We start from the raw sequence: 21,754 nt of genomic DNA on the forward strand, positions 1-21,754 counted from the left end.
CTATGTGAGTTAGTGGTAGTAGCAGGGAATAGCTTTTTCCTGACTTGGTCGTTAGGACCAAAGGGTTGGTCAGTACCCCAGATATGACTGACCGTATGTTTATATTTTGTTATTGTATGATAGAGGTGTTGGATAAGGTGTCTAAGTCCATAACTTATTTGGTATATACTTGACCCGACCCATCATGGTCCATTTGGGTTGCATTTCATCCAAACTATTTATGGATAATGTTATGAGAGTTATACACATATGTTTATTAATATATTATAAGTTATAATATATTAATATGAAGTCATGTTATTTAATTAGTCTTAGTCTTAAATTAATTATGAATTAATTTAGAGATTAAAAGGAAGACTAATTAGATTGTGGGCTATTGGTTTTATATAGCGTGGGCTAACACTCATTTGTTAATGGGCTAGGCTTATATGGAAGTCCATGGATGATCCATGGAGCTTTTAACCCATGGATCCTTGGAAAAGGAAAGGTCATGGGTTATTAGGGTTTCACCCTAATCATGTACACTATATAAGCATGCTTATGTTGCATGAAATAGCCACTAGTGGCACTAGTTATGTGAGGTTTTGTGTGTGGCGAAATTATAGTGTGTATACACTCTTTCAAAGTTTTCCAAGAGTTTGTGGTGATTTGTGATTCCATTTGAGGCATTCACATTATTGGTGCTTGGCCCTCAAACTCCTTAGGAATCAAACTCATCATCAAAAGGTATGTAATCTCATCTAATTCTTTTATGTTTAAAAGTACCCCATGCCATGTTAGATAGGTTATGAACCTTGGAAAAATTATTATTTTGCATGTATTTAGACAAATATAGATCCAAGGTTTATTAGGGTTGCATGTACACTTAGGAAGTGTTAGATTGCTCAAAACCCAACAGTGGTATCAGAGCCTAGGCTTGTTTTCTTGAATACTTGATGCCAATTGCTAAAAATCGAAGTTTATATGCTGTCTGCACAGCTGACTCGCCGAGTCCAAGGCAAAACTCATCCAACTCGGCGAGTTGGTTCATGCACTCGACGAGTTGGACCCCGAGACAGCATATCTTCGAGTTTTGGTGCTGGAATTGGTCTAGAATCATTACCTTAAACTGTTTTGGACTCATAAAACCTATTTTTGATGTGGTAATGATGATGGTGGACCAATTTCAAAGTTATAATCAAAATTTCAATTTTATATGTGTTCATATGATTCTTGAAATTGTTGATGTGGATGTTCATGTTCATATGAGTTTTTTTAGATCATATGAATTATTTGCAAATTGTTTGTTAGTTAATTCTTGATCTTAATGTGTTTTAATGGAATTCTTAATTTGTCCTCAAGTTATGTAATTCCAAGAGGTTTTCTTTTAAATGTTTTTTTTAAGAAGTTGTAGGTTACATTTTCTTGAAGAGTTTTTCCCATAAATGTTTTATGGACTCCGTAACTTGTCCTCAATTTATGGATTTCCAAGAGACTCTTCATTAAAAGCTTTAAAACACTTAATTAAAACACATAAGTTATGAATATCCAAAAGTTTATGAATTGTTCAAAACTTGCCCTCAAGTTTTGGAATTTGTAAAGTCTCACACAAACTTTAATTCCACACCCTAGAAGTTTTAAAAGTTAAAATTCTACCCTTATACTCTTATAACATTAATGGTTAATTATTATATATATGTATAAGCACAAGTCGTTTTACCGTTAGTAGGCCTCATTCACGAAGCCGGTCTATAAGGTGGGTATAAGGTTGTTGCCTATAAAATGGCGACTTAATGGGTGTCCACTCTCACCCACCGCTTGCTTGATCGGTGGAGGGTCGTTAGCCGAACGGGTAGGACAATGACTTTAAATTCTCATTAAAAGTATAATGAATATTATAAAGTAACTAAATATTTTTTTTATTTAATTCCCAATCTTAGTTACTTTAGGAAAAATGTGAATTTGGTGCTAGCCCATGGAATTCACACTTTGTACCTTACCAAGTCGTTGGTGGAGCGTGTGTGGCTAACCGGCACACTAACTTGGACTAGTAAGGATCATGAAGGGTGACTTAATGTTTTTTATAGATCAATAGATCGTGTGTGGTTAACCGGCACATTGATTAGGTGATAATATTAAGGGTACCAAGTGAATTGGTATGGTTATTCACACCTTGTTTTGTGATCCTCGGCATCCCAGTCACAAAATTTGAGAGGGCACACTCGAGATTGAAACATGCCATTGAAAAGTTCAATGAATCTCAAAAGATCTAGGAATTTCAAATCCAATTAAAACCTAATAAATTATTTCGTTTTTCATGGTGGAAATTGGTGAATCGTCATTCGCCTACCTTCAAATATTTCATAGCTTGGATTACGGTATCCCTCTTCCAAATTATAAAATATTGTGTTGGGTCCTAGCCTTAATATTTCATATTGGGTGTTATATTAAGGACTTTGAATCAACTAACTTGATTTTCTCCCATTATAGATGTCTGGTTTAGACAACTATGATATTCCCAAATCTCTTGAAGATGGTGTCCCTCAACATCATGCTTCACTTCCTCCACCTCCTCCAATTATTCTTCCTCACCCACAAGTTCTTGAAAAGTTTAAAGTCACTCAATCCCTATTGGCAAGCATAGTCTATGTGTGCTAACATCTTGGAGATAAAGTCACATATTGACAAGCCGGGAGAGTTGGGTGTCAAAGTCTCGTGAAAGTTGGATGTTCAATCACTTTCTTAGTAACATAGTGAGTCTCTTTGGGACTACTATGAGACAGACTATGACATGACCCTTAATGATGTTATCTATTTGCTTGGTGTTGTGGAATCAGCAATGATTTGGAACACCACTAAAGTAAATTTGAATAAAAGAACAACTTCGCAAGTCTTAAATGGACATTGACAATGGTAGCATTAGATATCTAGAAAAGGATTTCTCTTCCCAATGGAAAGGGATCGGCCATAGTCAACTCGGTTGACCAAATGGTAAAGAGAAAGGCTAAGTCTGAGATAGTCTCATGTGCCATTACCAAAGGGTCCATGTGTTTTGTTGCCAAAGGAAGGGGCATTGGTTGCGAAGCTGCCCTATTCACCTGAAAGGTCATAAGGTTGATCAAGTCAAGAGGTTTGACTCTACTTCAGTTAAAGTCCACTGTCTAACTCTATTAAGTTTCTATTTGGAGATTCTTATTACATAATGTGAATGGGTCACATGCTAATGTTTTTAAGAATCAAAGAAAAGATAGGAAGCTTAAAGTAAGTATATGTTGATTCTGATTGCGAAGGTGGGTTTCGATCGCATGGTTCGGTAATCAGAATTTTGAGCTGTTGCTTAAGAGTTATAATATATTGCTTATGAATAGATAACAACAAGGTTTTCATGTGGATTGTAAGGATAAGTTTTTTCCGCAAGTTTTAAAATAAAAGAAAAAAAAAGGTTTTAATTTTATTTATTTTAAAATATCCTTACAATGGCATCTGTGGAAAATTGTTGCTTATATGTTTCCAGCAATAACAATATTGGAAAGTGGATTTGATTCTTTCATTTGTGGTAGTGTTTGAATTTACCAAATGAAGAAAGTTTTTCATCACCCAAGTTTCAATTGGACAGAAACTTGGAATCATACAAGTTGTATTGTATGATGAATGAGAATTTTCATCTTTGTAAATTAAGACTAATTCTTTGATCACATGTATATGTGAGTCAATTGAAGGACTAAGGAATTAGGTACACTGGGTGTGCACTGGTCAAGGTCCACCACAAAGATTGATTTGTCATGATTAGTAAATATGATTATACTTATGAGCTTAAGTATAATTCTGTAACATTGGAAAGGTTACAATGTATGACAAAACAAATGAGAAGAATCAAATTAGGCAGAAAGATAAAAGTTTCTCAAATCTGAAAGGATGGGAGAGTACTTTAGTATCATATTTCATGATCATCTTAATGATTATGAAACCATATCCCAAATTCATACTCTAAGGACGTCTTAGTGCATTGTTATGACTAAGAAGAGAGGTCATGAATTGTTGGATTGGTTAAAATCAAGAAGATGAGTCATACTTCATTCCAAAACAATTCTTAGAGTCATACTCCAAGATTGTAACCTCGAGTGACATAAAGGAAGATTTATTAACACTAGTCAAATGTAAGAGTAAAATGTTTTCTACTCTTGTACATTTGAGAATGGTAAGTTGTGATGTCTTGGATGAGACAAAGACCAACTAAGACCAATTGTGTGAGGTGTTAGTCTTGATAAGAATCCGCACTATCCCTTAAATATTTGTTTTGTCAAGGAATGGTTCTTGACTGGGGAAACTTATGTGTCAAGGGGATAGTGGGAGCCTTAAATATCCTGAAAGAGTTTCAAGATTTAATCAAGAGTAAAACCTATAATTTATCACTAGCACACGACTTAAGGTTTGCAACCTATCGTGTTGACATAATTCTTATTTCTGTACCTACTTCAAATAAGTTGAATTTGCATGTGAGTTGTCAGAGTTCAACTTGGAAGCATTGGTGGGCCTTGTGCTGCCAAGGTGACAAGAAACTAAGACTGAACAAGTTTAATCCATGTAAGGTTGAATTTATCACTAACCTTATCTTGTGATTATGGTTTTGACAAATTCACATGGATAGGATCTCATACACTATAAAATCTAAGTGGCATAAGGTTTTTCTCCGATTCATGAAAATGATGATGAGGAAACGCTTTCACTAACTAGATTTTACGTAGATATCAGTTGTGTTATTTCCATTTTCAAAAGTCGTTAGTGGAGCGCGTGTGGTTAACCGGCACACTAACATGGACTTGTGAGAAATGGCAAATTCCTAAGCAATTGAGACTATGATCACGGCATCCCTTTTCATAGTTCTGAAAATTGTTTAGACACATATGTAAGCTATCTAAGAAAGGATGTATGAATCTAAATCTCAGAAGTCCAGCAGATTTCTGGAAATATGTCAGAGCTAGTGGGAGCATAAGTGTTATGCTGATAATCATCATGTTAGTGGGAGCATGATTATTACGTTTAGTGTTGCAAGTTAGCAATGTTAATTATAGAAAACAAAGTTTCAATTCGTGAAGTTGCAGGGGTTGAAAAGTTGTTTTGCTATAATTAAGGGAGAGGAAATTATACTTCATTTCAATTCTAAAGCTTAGATTGAGTTTTTTAATCATCTTTAGTCAAGAATATATATATGAATTTTATGTTGGAATGGTTCAACTTGAAGAAATTCTATATATATTGCGTTCTCAATCTGAGGTTCGCCAAAGATTGGTTGCTCAGGCAAAGTTGGAAGTATGATGTAAGTTGTCGGAAATGACCATATTGACATATTCTGAAAAGAAGTAACTCTTGTTCGGAAGTGATAGTCAAAATGGGACTATGGAAATGTCTCCATAGGTGGAAGTTATTCAATCTATGTAAGACCAGAAAACCTTAATGCAAGAAGGATGTCCAAAGCAATGCACTTTGAATATGAGACTTCCGTTCCATAGAAGTTGACCTTCTTTGGAATACTCTGTAATGACTGGTGACAAGGTTTTGGTGACTTTGTGCATAATCATTACAAGAGGAACATTGCATAAAAGTTTAAAATCTAACAGATTTTTTGGTAAATGATAGGAATCGGGGATTCTCACATTTACAATAAGGATTTGGGATTGTGAACTAAGTATCATTGGAATCATGTTCAATTGATCTACATCACAATGTAAGGATCATAGACAAACATAGTGTGCATACTTGGAGTATGGCATAACTATTGTTTTGAAAAACAAAGTGTACATGCTAGGAGCATGGGACGACTGTTGTTTTTATTCAAGTCTTAAGTTGATTGTTTGAAACATTATACAATGAATAATGTGTAATCAATATGGTGATAAATAAAAGGTGGTTCTATTTATATTCAAAAGGGTTCTGAGACCATATTGGATTCGATTATTATTGTGTTTCACTTTGCATGTTTTGAATTCCAAAATAGCTAGGTTATTCTTTCCGAATGACTAAGTTATTTAAACACTCCACAGTTGTTCATATGTTGGAAGTAGGTATGAATCAAGACTGTCATGAATCGAGTTTGTAGATGGCTACATGAGTTTTGTCATAGCAATGGTTGCTACAACATTCATGAGTGCTCATAAGTTATGAGTATTGGAATAAACCCACGCTCACTTGTATCACTTCATGGAATTTATCTCGAGTGATCGTGAGACGATAATATCATATAAATCTTCAAACCTAGAGATATGAGTTGTTACCTATGAGTTGGTTGTGCATTGATTGCACGTAAACGCATCAGTAACTTGATGTTATAAAACGTGCCTTTGTGTACAATTCAACAAGTAGTAGAACAAGCATATGAGTCGAAGTTTATCTGTTCCTTCTAGAAATAGAAGCGATATCTGGGCCCCTCGATGATTTTGTTGTGACCTATGTACCGGCCGGTCAGAACTAAATTGATGTGTTCGATTAATTACTTTGTCAAACAAATCGGAAATCGGGAAACAAACTGCTGGACAATAAGTACGACGTTGTTCCATGTATTTGTCCAGTTGATATCATGAGAACAGAGGATTATATGATCACTTATCTAAAATGGCGCTTCATAGTTCAACGGAGTTTTCGAGAGCTACGATTGCTGGTTGGTTCTTGAAGTAACATACACAAATATAGTTATTAGACTTATCCAAATGGGAGTCTGTTGGTTAAGGTGTCTAAGTCCATAACTTATTTGGTATATACTTGACCCGACCTGGCATGGTCCATTGGGGTTGCATTTCATCCAAACTATTTATGGATAATTTTATGAGAGTTATACACATATATTTATTAATATATTATAAGTTATAATATATTAATATGAATTCATGTTATTTAATTAGTCTTAGTCTTAAATTAATTAAGAATTAATTTAGAGATTAAAAGGAAGACTAATTAGATTGTGGGCTATTGGTTTTATATAGTGTGGGCTAACACTCATTTGTTAATGGGCTAGGCTTATATGGAAGTCCATGGAGCTTTTAACCCATGGATCCTTGGAAAAGGAAAGGTCATGGGTTATTAGGGTTTCACCCTAATCATGTACACTATATAAGCATGCTTATGTTGCATGAAATAGCCACTAGTGGCACTAGTTGTGTGAGGTTTTGTCACACCCCAAAACCAAGAACGGTGGAAACGTTCTGGGGCGGAGGACGTCATGTATAATATCACAACACAGTAAATGTAAATAAGCAAACAACATCATCCATTGCGTTAAATATATAATTTTAATACAATCGTGTTCTATACAGTTATAGACACCAAAATAATGTAATGTAAATCAAAATAATAAGATGAGTCTTGAATACGCTCCATCTTCTCAAAAGCTGGCCTCGGTACCTGTCTACTGATGACCTGAGAATACAAGTTATTTTGAAAGAGTTTTTTAGCATTAAGCTGGTGAGTTCATAAGTATTTTAGTGTCAAAGTTTGTTGTCAAAAATGTTTGAACCTGTCTAAATGTATAAGTTTGTAAAAATGTATGTAAGTGTTTGAAAGTCTTTGTAAAAGTTTGAATCTCTCAGAAAATCCTATATTTTCTATTAAAGTAGCCTTCTACCAAGGCCTAACTGTTTTGTATGCTCGTTTGTCATAAAAGTGTGTAATTTCCCAAGTGTAACAATCATTCAATAAAATATAGTTTGTACATTAATGTTTAAGTGAGATTATCACTAAAATATGTAATGGGTAAATCATTGTAGTACTGTAGTTTTGTATAATAGGAACTACTGCTGTACTAACTACCTTAAACCGGATTTATATTAAGGTATAATGTGATAAATTGCACCATGCTATCGACTGGTAACAACGACATAATGAATGGTCGTAATAACGGAATGATGTTTGGCACCCGCAGACCTGCAGGTCCGGCTGTAGCTAGCAGCAAGGTGTAGGATAGTCAATCCAGTATAGATCTATACGCAAACTCACGCTCTCCCTCCAAGAGAATTCTGGCTACAACTCGGGCCATGACATTTAAGGCATGGTCCGACACAGTGGATCACAATTGTTAACGTGTTCATGTATATGTAATGTTTCTCATTCTAGTGTAGTTGTATATGTTCTCCTTCTAGTATAGTTGTATATGTTATGTTTCTAGTATAGTTGTATATGTTCTGTTTCTAGTATAGTTGTATATGTTCAGTTTCTAGTATAGTTGTATATGTTCATGTTTCTAGCATAGTTGTATATGTTCATGTTTCTAGCATAGTTGTATATGTTCATGTTTCTAGCATAGTTGTATATGTTCCTATGTTACCCCGATGGTAACTTACTAATGATGTACTGAGAAGTATGAATATGGAAGTACTTTTATGTCTATACATGTATATATGATATATAACTAATATTGAAACGACCTTCGGATGGTCACACGAAATCCCACCAGACCACATTTCAAGGCGCGAAAAGAAAATAGGGCGGATGGTCTTCCTAAGCCCTTTAAACATTACTTATATATCTATACATATATGGGCATGCAATTTTATAAGGATTAAACTAAAGTTTAATAAAAGCATTTGATAAGTAAAAGAGTTTGTAAAACATTTTGAAGTGAAACAATTTGATAAACAGTTTGAACAGTAAATAAATCATTGGTTTTCTAGTTATTAATCACATGTGATTAATGCAATCACATGTGATTGATGCAATAACTATAAGTATTTAACTTGTATCCCTCCCCATAAAGTATTTAAAATATTTAAAAGCATTTCAAAGATTGATTAAAGGGGTATGAACTCACTTGTGGTAAGTAGATTGGACTGTAGTATCGGATACCGTGCTAGGTGGCAAACGGAGACTTGTTTACACGCACGAGCCTAGTTATCATATAATAAGCATATATATAACTAATTAGCCAAATAATAACTTAATAAAATAAGTTAGAACACTTAGGAACATGTAAACACTTTGCATAAGTGTTAAAGGTCCTAATGGTTGCATCTAAGTTGCTACGGGACAAGGCAAAAGGGTTTGAAGCTTCCAAAGGCCTTGTATAAGAGTTCACCACCCAACAAACCCCACCTTTGGAGTGTACGGTCGTAAACCCTTGAGTTTACGACCGTAAACTCCCCATTTGGTGGTTTTGGGTGTTTTAAGGTGCTATAATAATCCTAGAATAAGCCTAGCACATGTGGAATAATTCTTGAAGTAGTTTAAGGCCCTAGAATGCTCCATAGAGGAGTTTACGGCCTAAAGACCATATCCCCTAGATTTTACGGCCGTAAACTCCTAAGGGGTGTTGGTTTTAATTCATTTAAGTCACTTGCACATGTAGGATAGCTTCTATGTTTTTGTTGAAGGCTAAAGGGGACAATAGGCACACATGTGTGCCTTCACTTGGAGTTTACGGCCCAAGTGATGTTCCTTGGCCGTAAACTCCCTTTAAGGGATGATTTTGATGTCATTTACTCACTATTCAAGTTACAAGTATCAAAGGGTAATTATCTTAAAGCCTTAGGGGTGTTTAGGGCACTTATAGCCCTTGAAAAAGGGGTTTACGGCCCAAGAGATATCCTTGGTCGTAAACTCCTATAACTAGTGGTTCTTGATTGATTTCTAGCCTCTAATGTTTATACATTAAGTCCTTAACTAGTTGTCTAACAAGGAAATGGGACTAGGTAGCTTTTAGGCCTTGTTTTGGAGTTTACACCCCAAGAACGTTCTTGGGCCGTAAGCTCCCAGATCTTGTATTTTAGACATGTAATCTATGTTATAAAGCATAAAATTGTTGGATTAATGTCTAAGTCCATAACTATAATTGGTAAGACTTGATCCGACCCGGCATGGTCCATTTGGGTTGCATACCATCATGCACTTAGATAGACTATAATGAGAGAAATAAGACACTTATGGTTATTAATATATTATAAGTTCTAGTATATTAATAATAAGAATAATAAGATTATTTAATTAGTATTGATCAAGAATTAATCTAGGATTAATTAAGTGATCAAAAGAAGACTAATTAAATATATGGGTTGATTGTGTAAATCATCCATACTTATATAGTGGGCTAATGCTCAATGGATAATCAAGTTCGGTTAAAACCCACAGGATGGCCCATGGATGCTCCATGGTGTATTTGTACCCATGGATCATGGAAATGAAAGGCCATGTCAATTAGGGTTTACATGGTGTAACCCTAACTATATAAGCATCTTATTCTTGACCAAAATCGGCCACTAGTGTGAGAGTAATTAAGGGCTAGCCGATTTCATGAGTTGTAGAATTCTCTCAAGTTATGCTAAGTGTTTTGGTGATTGTGATTCCATTTGAGGCTTCCACACTATTGGGGCTAGGCACTCAAGCTTCATGAAGACTTTCTACATCAAAGAGGTATGTATTCTATCTTGTTACACTCATTGTTTTTGTATGCTAGATTAGGATTATACCTTGGATGTTCTTATTTGCATGTATAATAGAGAAAACATTGATCCAAGGTATTTAGGGTTGCATGTACACTTAGGAGTGTTATAATGCTCAAAACCGAACAGTGGTATCAGAGACTAGGTTTGTTTTCTTGTTATACCTGCAATAGAAGCTGAAAAAACGAAGTTGTTCCTGTCTGATCATCAGACTCGGCGAGTCCATCAGAGGACTCGGCGAGTCCATGCCTAAAATGTGATCAATTCGATCCAACTCGCCGAGTTGGTTCATGCACTCGACGAGTTGGACCCCCAGACAACATATTTTCGAGTTTTTTGGCTAGAAATGGACTAGGAACATTACCCTAAGTTGTTTTTGAACTTATAAACTTTTTTTTTGATGTGGTAATGTTCATGCTAATCCATTTTCAATGATAATTGTCAATAGATTCATGTTTTGTATTAGTTTAAGGTTTAGACTAATTACATGAAAAAGTTTGATTTGAATTATCTTGTACTTATGAGTTGCTTAGATTAATAGAAAAGTTAATTGAAATAGTTGTTTTCAATCCATTTTAATCTAAGAGTTGAGTAAAAAATGTGTTTGTGTAACTTGTCCTCAAGTTACATGAAGAGTCACATTAAAGACTCACAAAATTCATAAAAGTTGGCAATGGTTACAAAATGAAGAGTCTTGTGTCATTGAATAATTTTTATGACTCCATAACTTGTCCTCAAGTTATGGAAGTTCAAGAGTCACTTCATTAAAGAAAAATATGTAACCATAATTAAATCCATAAGTTATAAAATAAAGAAAAGTTAGTTCTTTTATTAGTTTAAAGTCTTCCATAACTTGTCCTCAAGTTATGGAACATGAAGAGTTTTTGGATTAAAACTACTTTCAACACATAAGTTATGGAATTAATTAGTTTTGAATAGTTTGAAAACTTGCCCTCAAGTTTTGGAATTTGAAAAAGTTTTCCTTATGAATACTTTAATTCCAAGTTAGCCCTTAGAATTTTAAAAGTTAAAATTCAACCCTTATATTTATAATATTATAAGTTAATAATATATATATATATATATATATATATATATATATATATATATATATATATATATATATATGTATAAGAGTAAAGTCAGTCTTACCGCTAGTACGCCTCATTCACGAAGCCGGTCTATAAGGTGGGTATAAGGTTGTTGCCTATAAAATGGCAACTTAATGGGTGTCCACTCTCACCCACTGCTTGCTTGACTGGTGGAGGGTCGTTAGCCGAACGGGTTTGACAGGACTATAATTCTCCCTTCATTAAAAGTATTAATGATAATACTAAGTAACTAAACTCTTAATAATACCCAATCTTAGTTACTTTGGAAAAATGTGAATAAGGTGCTAATCCATGAAATTACACTTTGCACTTTGTTTAAGTCGTTAGTGGAGCGTGTGTGGTTAACCGGCACACTAACTTGGACTTAACAAGGTAGGTAAAGGGTGACTTAATATTTATCATAGTATCGATGGAGCGTGTGTGGTTTACCGGCACATCGATTGAGGGGTAATTTATTAAGGGTACCAAGTGATTTGGATGGTTACTTCACACCTTGTTTTGTGATCCTCGGCATCCCAGTCACAAAACCTGAAGGGCACACTCGAGATTGAAACACGCCTTTGAACAGTTCAATGAATCTCAAAGATCTAGGAGTTTCAAAACCAATTAAAGCCTAATAATACATTTCGTTTATCTTGGTGGAAATTGGTGAATCGTCATTCACCTACCTTCAAATATTTTATAGCTTGGATTACGGCATACCTCTTCTAAGTTATAAAATAGTTTGTTGGGTCCTAGCCTTAATATTTCATATTGGGTGTCATATTAAGGACTTTAAATCAACTATCTTGAATATCTCCCAAAAGTTGTCTGGTTTAGGCACCTATGATCTTCCCAAATCTTTTGAAACAAGGTTTCCTAAATGAAGATGATGTCCTTTGGAAATCATACTTCTTTCACCTCCTCCAATTATTCTCCCCAACCCACAAGTTCTTGAAAAGTTTAAGGTCACTCAAGCCCTATTGGCAAGGCAAGGTCTAGGTGTGATCACATCTTAGAGATGTAGTCACATATTGACAAGTCGGTAGAGTTGGGTGTCAAAGTCTTGAGAAAGTTGGTAGTTCAATCACTTTCTAAGTCATATAGTGAGTTCCTTTGGGACACCCATGAAATAGACTATGACAAGACCCTTAATGATCTTATCTATTTGTTAAGATCAACTTCCTTAAAACTTGATGGACATTGACAATAGTGACACAGGAAATCCTGAAAAGCATTCTCTTCCCAATGGAAAGGGATCGGCCATAGTCAACTCGGTTGACCAAATGGTAAAGAGAAAAGCTAAGTCTGTGATAGTCTCGTGTACCATTATCAAAGGGTCCATATGTTTATATTGCCAAAGGAAGGGAAATTGGTTACGAATCTGCCAAATTTACCTAAGGATGTTAAAGTCAATAAGTTTGACTCTATTTCAGGTAAAGTCCACTATCTAACTCTGTTAAGTTTCTATTATGAGATTCTTGATACATGATGTGACTAGGTCACATGGTGATGTTTTAAGAATCAAAGAAAAGTGAAGAAACTTAAAGAAAGAATATGTTGAATCTGATCGCGTAGATGGATTTCTATTGCATAGTTTGAAGATCGGATTCTTGAGCTACTTCTTAGGAGTTATGAGATATTGCTTAGGAATAGATAACAACAAGTTTTCATATGGATTGTAAGGATAAGTTTTTCCGCAAAGTTTTAAAATAAAAGGAAATTTTTGATTTTATTTATTTTAAAATATCCTTACAATAGCATTTGAGGGAAAATTGTTGCTTATATGATTCCATTAACAGCAAGAGTGGAAATATGAAATTGATTCTTTCATTTGTGGTAATGTCTAGATTTACCAAATAAGGAAAGATTCTCATCACCCAAGTTTCAATTGGACCGGAACTTGGAATCATGCAAGTTGTATAGCATGATGAATGAGAACTTTCAAGTATTGGAAAAATTAAGACTAATTACTCGTTCACATGGATGTGTGAGTCAAGTAATGGACTAAGGGATCGAGTACATAGTCTTGTGCACTGATTAAGTCCACCACAAAAGATTGATAAGACTATTTGTCATGATTTACTTAAGTTTAGTAAATATGATTATACTTACAAGCTTAAGTGTAACTCTGAGACATTGGAAAAGGTTCCAATGTATGGCAGAGCGAATAAGAAGAATCAAAATGGCAGAAGGATAAAAGTTTCTCAAATCTGAAAAGATGGGAGAGTACTTTAGTATCAGTTTTGTGATCATCTTAATGATTAAGAAACCATAGCACAATTAGTTCTCTAAGGAAATCTTAGTGCATTCTTATGACTAAGAATAGGGATCTTGAATTGTTGAAATGGTTAAATCAAGAAGATGAGTCATACTTCGTTCCAATACAAGTCTTAGAGTCATACTCCATGATTGTAACTTGAGTGATATGTCTCAAAAGAAGGTTTAAAACACTTGTCAAATGTAAGAGTAAAAGTTTTCTACTCTAGTACATTTGAAATCGGTAAGTTGTGATGTTTTGGATAAAACAAATACCAACTTAGGCCAATTATGTGAAGTGTTTGTCTTGATTAGAATCCACACTATCTCTTGGATATTTGACAAGGGAGTTTTATAGGTCAAGAGGACAGTGGGAGTCTTAAAGGTCTTGAAAGTCTCAAGAACTAATCAAGAATGAAACCCGAAGTTCCTCACTAGCACACGACTTGAGGTTCATAACCTATCGTGTTGACATATTCTGTGCCCATTCCAATTAAAGTTGTCTTTGCATATGAGTTCTTAGAGTTCTCAATTGGTTGCACAACAACTTGGAAGCAATGGCAGGCCCTTGAGCTGCCAGGTGGCAAGAAATTAAGATTGAGTTCAGTCCATATGAGTTTGGATTTGTCATTATCCTTGTCTTGTGACTATGGTTTTTGACAATTCACATGGATAAGAACACATACACCATTAAATCTAAGTGTCATAAGGTTTCTCTCCGATTCATGAAAATGATGGTGAGGAAACACTTTCACTAAGTAGATTTTATCTAGATAGCAATTGTGATATTTGCATTCTAAAAGTCGTTAGTGGAGCGTGTGTGGTTTACCGGCACACTAACTTGGACTTGTGAGAAGTGGCAAAAAGGTCTAACCATTATGATTACGGCATCCCTCTTCATAATTGTTTAGATACACAAGTGTGCTATCTAAGGGAAGGTGTATGATTTTGATAAAGTCTTATCAAAACAATCTAGTATCAGAAATCTGAACTTTGGTAACAAAGTCAATGAAGTATTGATTTCTAGAAGTCTAGCTGATTTCTGAGTACATGTCAAAGCTAGTGGGAGCATAAGTGTTATGCTAATAATCATCATGTTAGTGGGAGCATGATAATTATGATAAGTATTGCAAGTTAGCAATGTTAATTATAGAAAACAAAAGGTTTCAATTGGGAAAAAGTTGTTTTGCTAGAATTAAGGCATCCCTTTTCATAATCTGGATTATGAGAACTTGGCAAATAAAAATGGAAATGTTATAGCAAAAGACTGGTTTAGTCTTTATGTAAGACATCATGAATCATGTCCCATATGCTTCGAATATAGGATCGATTACATGTGCTATATTCATCCTTTCTAAAATTTTCCAAATGCCTAGGGCATTGAGAAGGGAAAAGGCTTAGAACTGGATATGACTAAAAGGATTAAACAATTGTCGAGGATAGTCGAAGGTTTACCAAAGATTGGTTGCTTAAGGACAGTTGGAAGTATAGTGATAATTCTGGAAGGACCATATTGACATAATCTGTAAAGAGGCAACTCTTGTTCAGAAGTGATAGTCAAAATGGGATCTGGAAATGTTTCAAAGTTAGAATTTTCAATCTGTGTAAGATTAAGGAAACTTAATGCAAGAAGAATGTTTCCAAGGAGTTGATCTCCTTTGGAATGCTCTATAATGATTGTTGTCAAGTCTTTCTGATTTTGTACATAATCATTACAAGAAGATCAATGCATATAAGTTTAGAATCTAACAGATTTCAGTAAATGGCATGAATTTGGAATTCTTGCATTTGCAGTAAGGATTTGGGAGTGTGAAAAGAGAATCATTGAAGTTATGTTCAATTGATCTAGTTCACAAAGTAAAGATCATAGACAAACATAGTATGCATACTTGGTGTGTGGCATGACTAGTGTTTAGAAAAACATAGTGTACATGCTTGGAGCATGGGACAACTATTGTTTTAAATTCAAGAATAAAGTTGATAGCTGAAACAGTATACAATGAATAATGTGTAATCATATCGCGATAAATAAAAGGTGTTTTATTTATGTTCAAAGGGTTGATACCATATTGGATTCAATTATTATTGTGTTTCACTTTGCATGTTTTGACTTCCCGAATAAACTAGGTTATTCTTCCGGAATGACTAAATTATTCAAACCATCCACAGTCGGTCATATGTTGGAAGTAGATATGAATTAAGACTGTCATGGGTTGGCTTGTAGAGGTCTAAGGTGTTGGACAAAGGGCTACAACACTCATGAGTGCTCATAAGTTCTGAGTATTGGATTCAACCCGCGCTCATTGGAATCACTTCATGGATTTTATCACAAGTGATCATGAGACGATAATATCTTATATTCTTCAAACCTAGAGATATGAGTTGTTACTATGAGTTGATAGTACATCGATTGCACGAAAACGCATTTGGTAACTCGGTGCTATAAAATGTGCATTTGTGTATGATTCAACAAGTAGTAGAACAAGCCATATGAGTCGAAGTTTATCCATTCCTTTTACCTTCGGGATAAAAGCGATATCTGTGGGCCCCTCGATGATTTGATGATGACAAATGGAAGTGCTCGGCCGGGCCAGGACTGATTTGATTTGTTCAATTAGTCAGTCTTCATAAATCGAAAATCGGGAAACAACAAATGGACAGAGAGAATGATTATAATCCATGTCTCAGTCCATATGATATCTAGAATGGAGGAATATATGATCCCTTATCTAATGGACAAGTCATTGACAAAGGTCAGAGTTCATCTACAAGGTCAGATTTCGACAGAAGCTTTTGAGAGCTACAATTGCCAGTTGGTTCCTGAAGTCATACGCAATAATAGTTTTAGACTTATCCAAGTGGGAGACTGTTGGATTAATGTCTAAGTCCATAACTATAATTGGTAAGACTTGACCCGACCCGACATGGTCCATTTGGGTTGCATACCATCATGCACTTGGATAGACTATAATGAGAGAAATAAGACACTTATGGTTATTAATATATTATAAGTTCTAGTATATTAATAATAAGAATAATAAGATTATTTAATTAGTATTGATCAAGAATTAATCTAGGATTAATTAAGTGATCAAAAGAAGACTAATTAAATATATGGGTTGATTGTGTAAATCATCCATACTTATATAGTGGGCTAATGCTCCATGGATAATCAAGTTGGGTTAAAACCCATAGGATGGCCCATGGATGCTCCATGGTGTATTTGTACCCATGGATCATGGAAATGAAAGGCCATGTCAATTAGGGTTTACAGGGTGTAACCCTAACTATATAAGCATCTTATTCTTGACCAAAATCGGCCACTAGAGTGAGAGTAATTAAGGGCTAGCCGATTTCATGAGTTGTAGAATTCTCTCAAGTTATTCTAAGTGTTTTGGTGATTGTGATTCCATTTGAGGCTTCCACACTATTGGGGCTAGGCACTCAAGCTTCATGAAGACTTTCTACATCAAAGAGGTATGTATTCTATCTTGTTACACTCATTGTTTTTGTATGCTAGATTAGGATTATACCTTGGATGTTCTTATTTGCATGTATAATAGAGAAAACATAGGTCCAAGGTATTTAGGGTTGCATGTACACTTAGGAGTGTTAGAATGCTCAAAACCCAACAAAAACAAGTAATAAAACACATCTAGGAAAGTAGACTCACAATCAGGGATGAAACCCCGAAGAACCGTGAGAGAGAAAATGGCTTTTCTCTATTCGGAATTGTGAATAATGAATTAATTTAATTCAGAAATCTATTTATAGTCCTGAAATATTTTGGCAGAAAATATTTTTATTCCGGATATTGGACTATAACATTATGAAACTTGGAATGCTCAAATTTCACGAAACCAGGAGCATCCACTCTCCTGATATCTCCTTAAACGTAAACCCTAATGTACACAAACTTATTCGGAAAAGTCTGAAATTCACTGAGACTGGACTAGCTTCTATTGAATAGATAAAGTTCGTACAAATGGAAATTTCGGGTTGTCACATCATCCCCCGTTAGAAGGAATTTCGTCCCGAAATTAGAATTTAAGCAAATACGAAGTTACAACAATTAAGCGAAAAGATGAGGGTATTTCAGCTTCATCTGATCCTCGCGTTCCCAAGTGAATTCCGGTCCTCGCTTGGCGTTCCAGCGAACCTTCACGATAGGGATACGGCTTTGCTTCGTCTGCTTGACCTCACGGTCCGTGATCTCTACTGGTTCTTCCACGAAGTTGTGGCTCTCGTTGATCTCGATCTCGTCAAGTGGGATTACAAGAGTCTCGTCGGATAGACACTTTTTCAAGTTAGATACGTGGAATGTAGAATGTACATTACGTAGTGTGTCGGGTAGGTCGAGTTTGTAAGCTATGGGGCCGACTCTTGCAAGAATCTCGAAAGGCCCTATGTACCTCGGATTAAGCTTCCCACGCTTGCCGAAGCGTATCAAGCCTTTCCAGGGTGAGACTTTGAGAAGGACTCGATCTCCCACCTGAAATTCCAAAGGTTTTCTTCGTTTATCAGCATAGCTCTTCTGTCGGTCTCTAGAGGCTTTCAATCGTTCACGGATCTGAACGATTTTCTCTGTCGTTTCCCGAATGATTTTCGGACCGGTGAGAGTACTGTCGGATGCTTGCCCCCTTGCTAATTGGGTATCACCCACCTCAGCCCAGCACAGAGGGGATCTGCACTTTCGGCCGTCGAGAGCTTCGAATGGAGCAACCTTGATGCTCGTGTGATAACTGTTATTATAGGAAAATTCGACAAAGGGGTAAATGAGTATCCCATGCTTTCCCAAAATCAATCACACAGGCTTGCAACATATCTTCCAGTGTTTGGATGGTCCTCTCACTCTGTCCGTCGGTCTGTGGATGGTAGGTTGTGCTCATGTCTAGCCTTGTTACTAGGGAATGTTGTAGTGATTGCCAAAATCTTGAGGTGAAACTACTATCTCTATCGGAGATAATGGACATAGGTACACCATGTAGTCGTACGATTTCCCTAATGTATGTTCTTGTAAGTTTCTCCATCTTGTCAGTTTCTCGGATAGGTAGGAATTGTGCAGACTTGGTCAATCTATCAACGATGACCCATATGGTGCCAAGTCCACCCATTGTCTTGGGCAACTTGGTTATGAAATCCATAGTGATCCGCTCCCACTTCCATTCTGGAATCTCTTGTTGTTGCAGTAAACCAGAGGGCTTCTGGTACTCGACCTTAACCTTTGCGCAAGTAAGGCATTTACTTACGAAGGTAGCAATCTCTGCTTTCATATTAGGCCACCAGTATAGCTTTTTAAGATCCAGATACATCTTATCTGAACCTGGGTGGACGGAATACCGAGTGTTGTGCGCCTCGGTCATGACCAAGTCTCGGAAACCACCGTGTTTCGGTGTCCAGATCCGGTTCATGAAATATAATGCTCCGTCACCCTTGGCTTCTAAATTCTTGTCCATTCCCCTAAGGGATTCACTCGTCAAATTTTCCGGTTTCATGGCCTCAAGTTGAGCCGCCTGAATTTGCTTAGACAAGTGTGAATGGATGGTTATTGATAATGACTTGACTTTGCGACCAGAATATTCCTTCCGACTTAGGGCGTCTGCTACTACGTTGGCTTTACCCGGATGATAACGAATATCGCATTCGTAATCACTGAGTAGCTCGACCCACCGTCGTTGTCTCATGTTGAGCTCCTTCTGATCGAAAATGTGTTGTAAACTCTTGTGGTCGGTAAAGATAGTGCTCTTCGTTCCATACAGGTAATGTCTCCACATCTTCAGAGCAAACACCACTGCTCCTAATTCAAGATCGTGTGTCATGTAGTTAACCTCGTGTGTCTTCAACTGTCTCGAGGCGTAGGCGATGACCTTACCTCGCTGCATCAGAACACATCCGAGCCCTTGATTTGATGCATCACAATAGACTACGAAGTCTTCTATTCCTTCGGGAAGGGATAGTATTGGTGCGGTGCACAAGGCTCTCTTGAGCGTTTGGAACGCTCTCTCTTGTTTCTCTTCCCAGTCAAAGGCCACGCCTTTCTGGGTCAGGGTCGTAAGAGGTTTCGCTATTCGGGAGAAGTTCTGGATGAACCTGCGGTAGTAGCCAGCGAGACCAAGAAATTGACGAATTTCAGTAGGCGTCTTAGGTGCTGACCAGTTCTCAATGGCTTTAATTTTGGATGGGTCCACGTGGATTCCCTCTTCGCTTACCACGTGTCCTAAGAATTCGACTCTTGGGATCCAAAATTCACATTTCGAGAACTTCGCATAAAGTTTCTCCTTTCGTAAATTCCCTAGAACTTGTCGCAGATGATCGCCATGCTCTTTCTTACTTCGAGAGTAGATCAGGATGTCATCAATGAAAACGATGACGAACTGATCCAAGTAAGGTCGGCATACTCTATTCATCAGATCCATGAAGACTGCGGGCGCATTGGTCAATCCAAATGGCATCACCACGAACTCGTAGTGTCCGTCACGAGTTCGGAAGGCTGTCTTCGGCACATCCTCTTCTAGCACTCATAACTGGTGATATCCGGATCTCAGATCAATCTTTGAAAAATAGTTCGCGCCTTGCAGTTGGTCGAATAGATCATATATGCGAGGCAGAGGGTAACGATTCTTGACCGTCAGTTTGTTGAGTTCTCTGTAGTCGATACACACACGGAATGATCCATCTTTCTTCTTAACGAACAAGACCGGTGCTCCCCAAGGTGAGAAACTTGGTCTTATAAAGCCCTTGCTGAGCAGTTCGTTAAGTTGACCAGAGAGTTCCTGCATCTCAGCTCGTGCTAAATGGTAGGGCGACTTGGCTACTGGGGTAGCTCCTGGGACTAAGTCGATTCTGAACTCGACCTGTCGTTGCGGAGGTAACCCAGGTAGTTCTTCTGGGAAAATGTCGGGGAAGTCGCTCACTACTGGGATGTTCTTTAGTTCTTTCGTTTCTAGGTTCGTGTCGACGACGTGAGCAAGGAATGCATGGTATTCTTTGCGCATATATTTCTATGCTTGAATACTTGATATAATGCAAAGACTCACACCAGGTTTGTCGCCGTAGACTATAAGAGTTTCGTTAGACGGGAGGTTTAGTCGGACTGCTTTCTCGTAGCACATGATGTCAGCGCGATGAAGAATTAACCAATCCATGCCGATAATAACGTCGAAACTTTTTATTAAGACCGGCATCAGGTCGATTGGGAATGAATGGTTATCTAGGGTTAGGATACAAGCTAAGTATATGCTATTTGTACTTTCAGTTTTCCCATTAGCCATTTCTACTGTGAATAGTTCTTTGAGTGCGTGCAGTGGTTGCTTAAACATGCGAGCAATAACTCAAGCAGGTACCGGGAGGTACACCTCGCAAGTCTCTCTGCATTTTGGAAGCAGAGCATTTATGGTTTACGAAGCTTCGCTCCGCTCCACTATCGAACATAATGCATGCATAGGAGTTATCAAGGAGGAACGTACCAGTCACCATGGTCGGGTCAGCAACTGCTTCCCCGTGGCCTATAGCTAGTACCCTCCCTGCTCCTCCAGCATTTCTCGCTTTGGGGCGGTCCCTTTTAAAATGGCCGGTTTCGCCACATCCATAACAAGTTGGGCTCGCGCCAGAGCCAGGGACTTGGGAGATCGGTTGTGCCGGGAATTTACAGAAATGGACGGTGTGTCCTTTCCTGTTGCAGTTAGAGCACTGCATTTCACGGCAGGAGCCGTTGTGGTGGAAGTTGCATTTGTTGCACTTCGGCAAACTTCCAGCATACTGCTTCCCCGGAGCAGTAACAGCAGCAGGGGTTACCGCAGCATGCACTGCCATGATTTGCTGCCTCTTGGCAGCTCGGTGTTTCTTCTTGTCATCCCAGAACTTCCGCTTAGTGTCAGCGGGTGTGGAGGGTTCTGGGATGGCTAGGGTTGTTGTTGTCGCAGGGGTTTTGACTCCATGGTCAATGAGTCTTTGTGCCAATCGCTTGGCACTGTCGAAGCTAGTGGGGTTTGATGCTAGGACATT

The sequence above is a fragment of the Lactuca sativa genome, chromosome 3 (genome assembly GCF_002870075.4).
Source record: "Lactuca sativa cultivar Salinas chromosome 3, Lsat_Salinas_v11, whole genome shotgun sequence".
Lineage (NCBI taxonomy): Eukaryota > Viridiplantae > Streptophyta > Magnoliopsida > Asterales > Asteraceae > Lactuca > Lactuca sativa.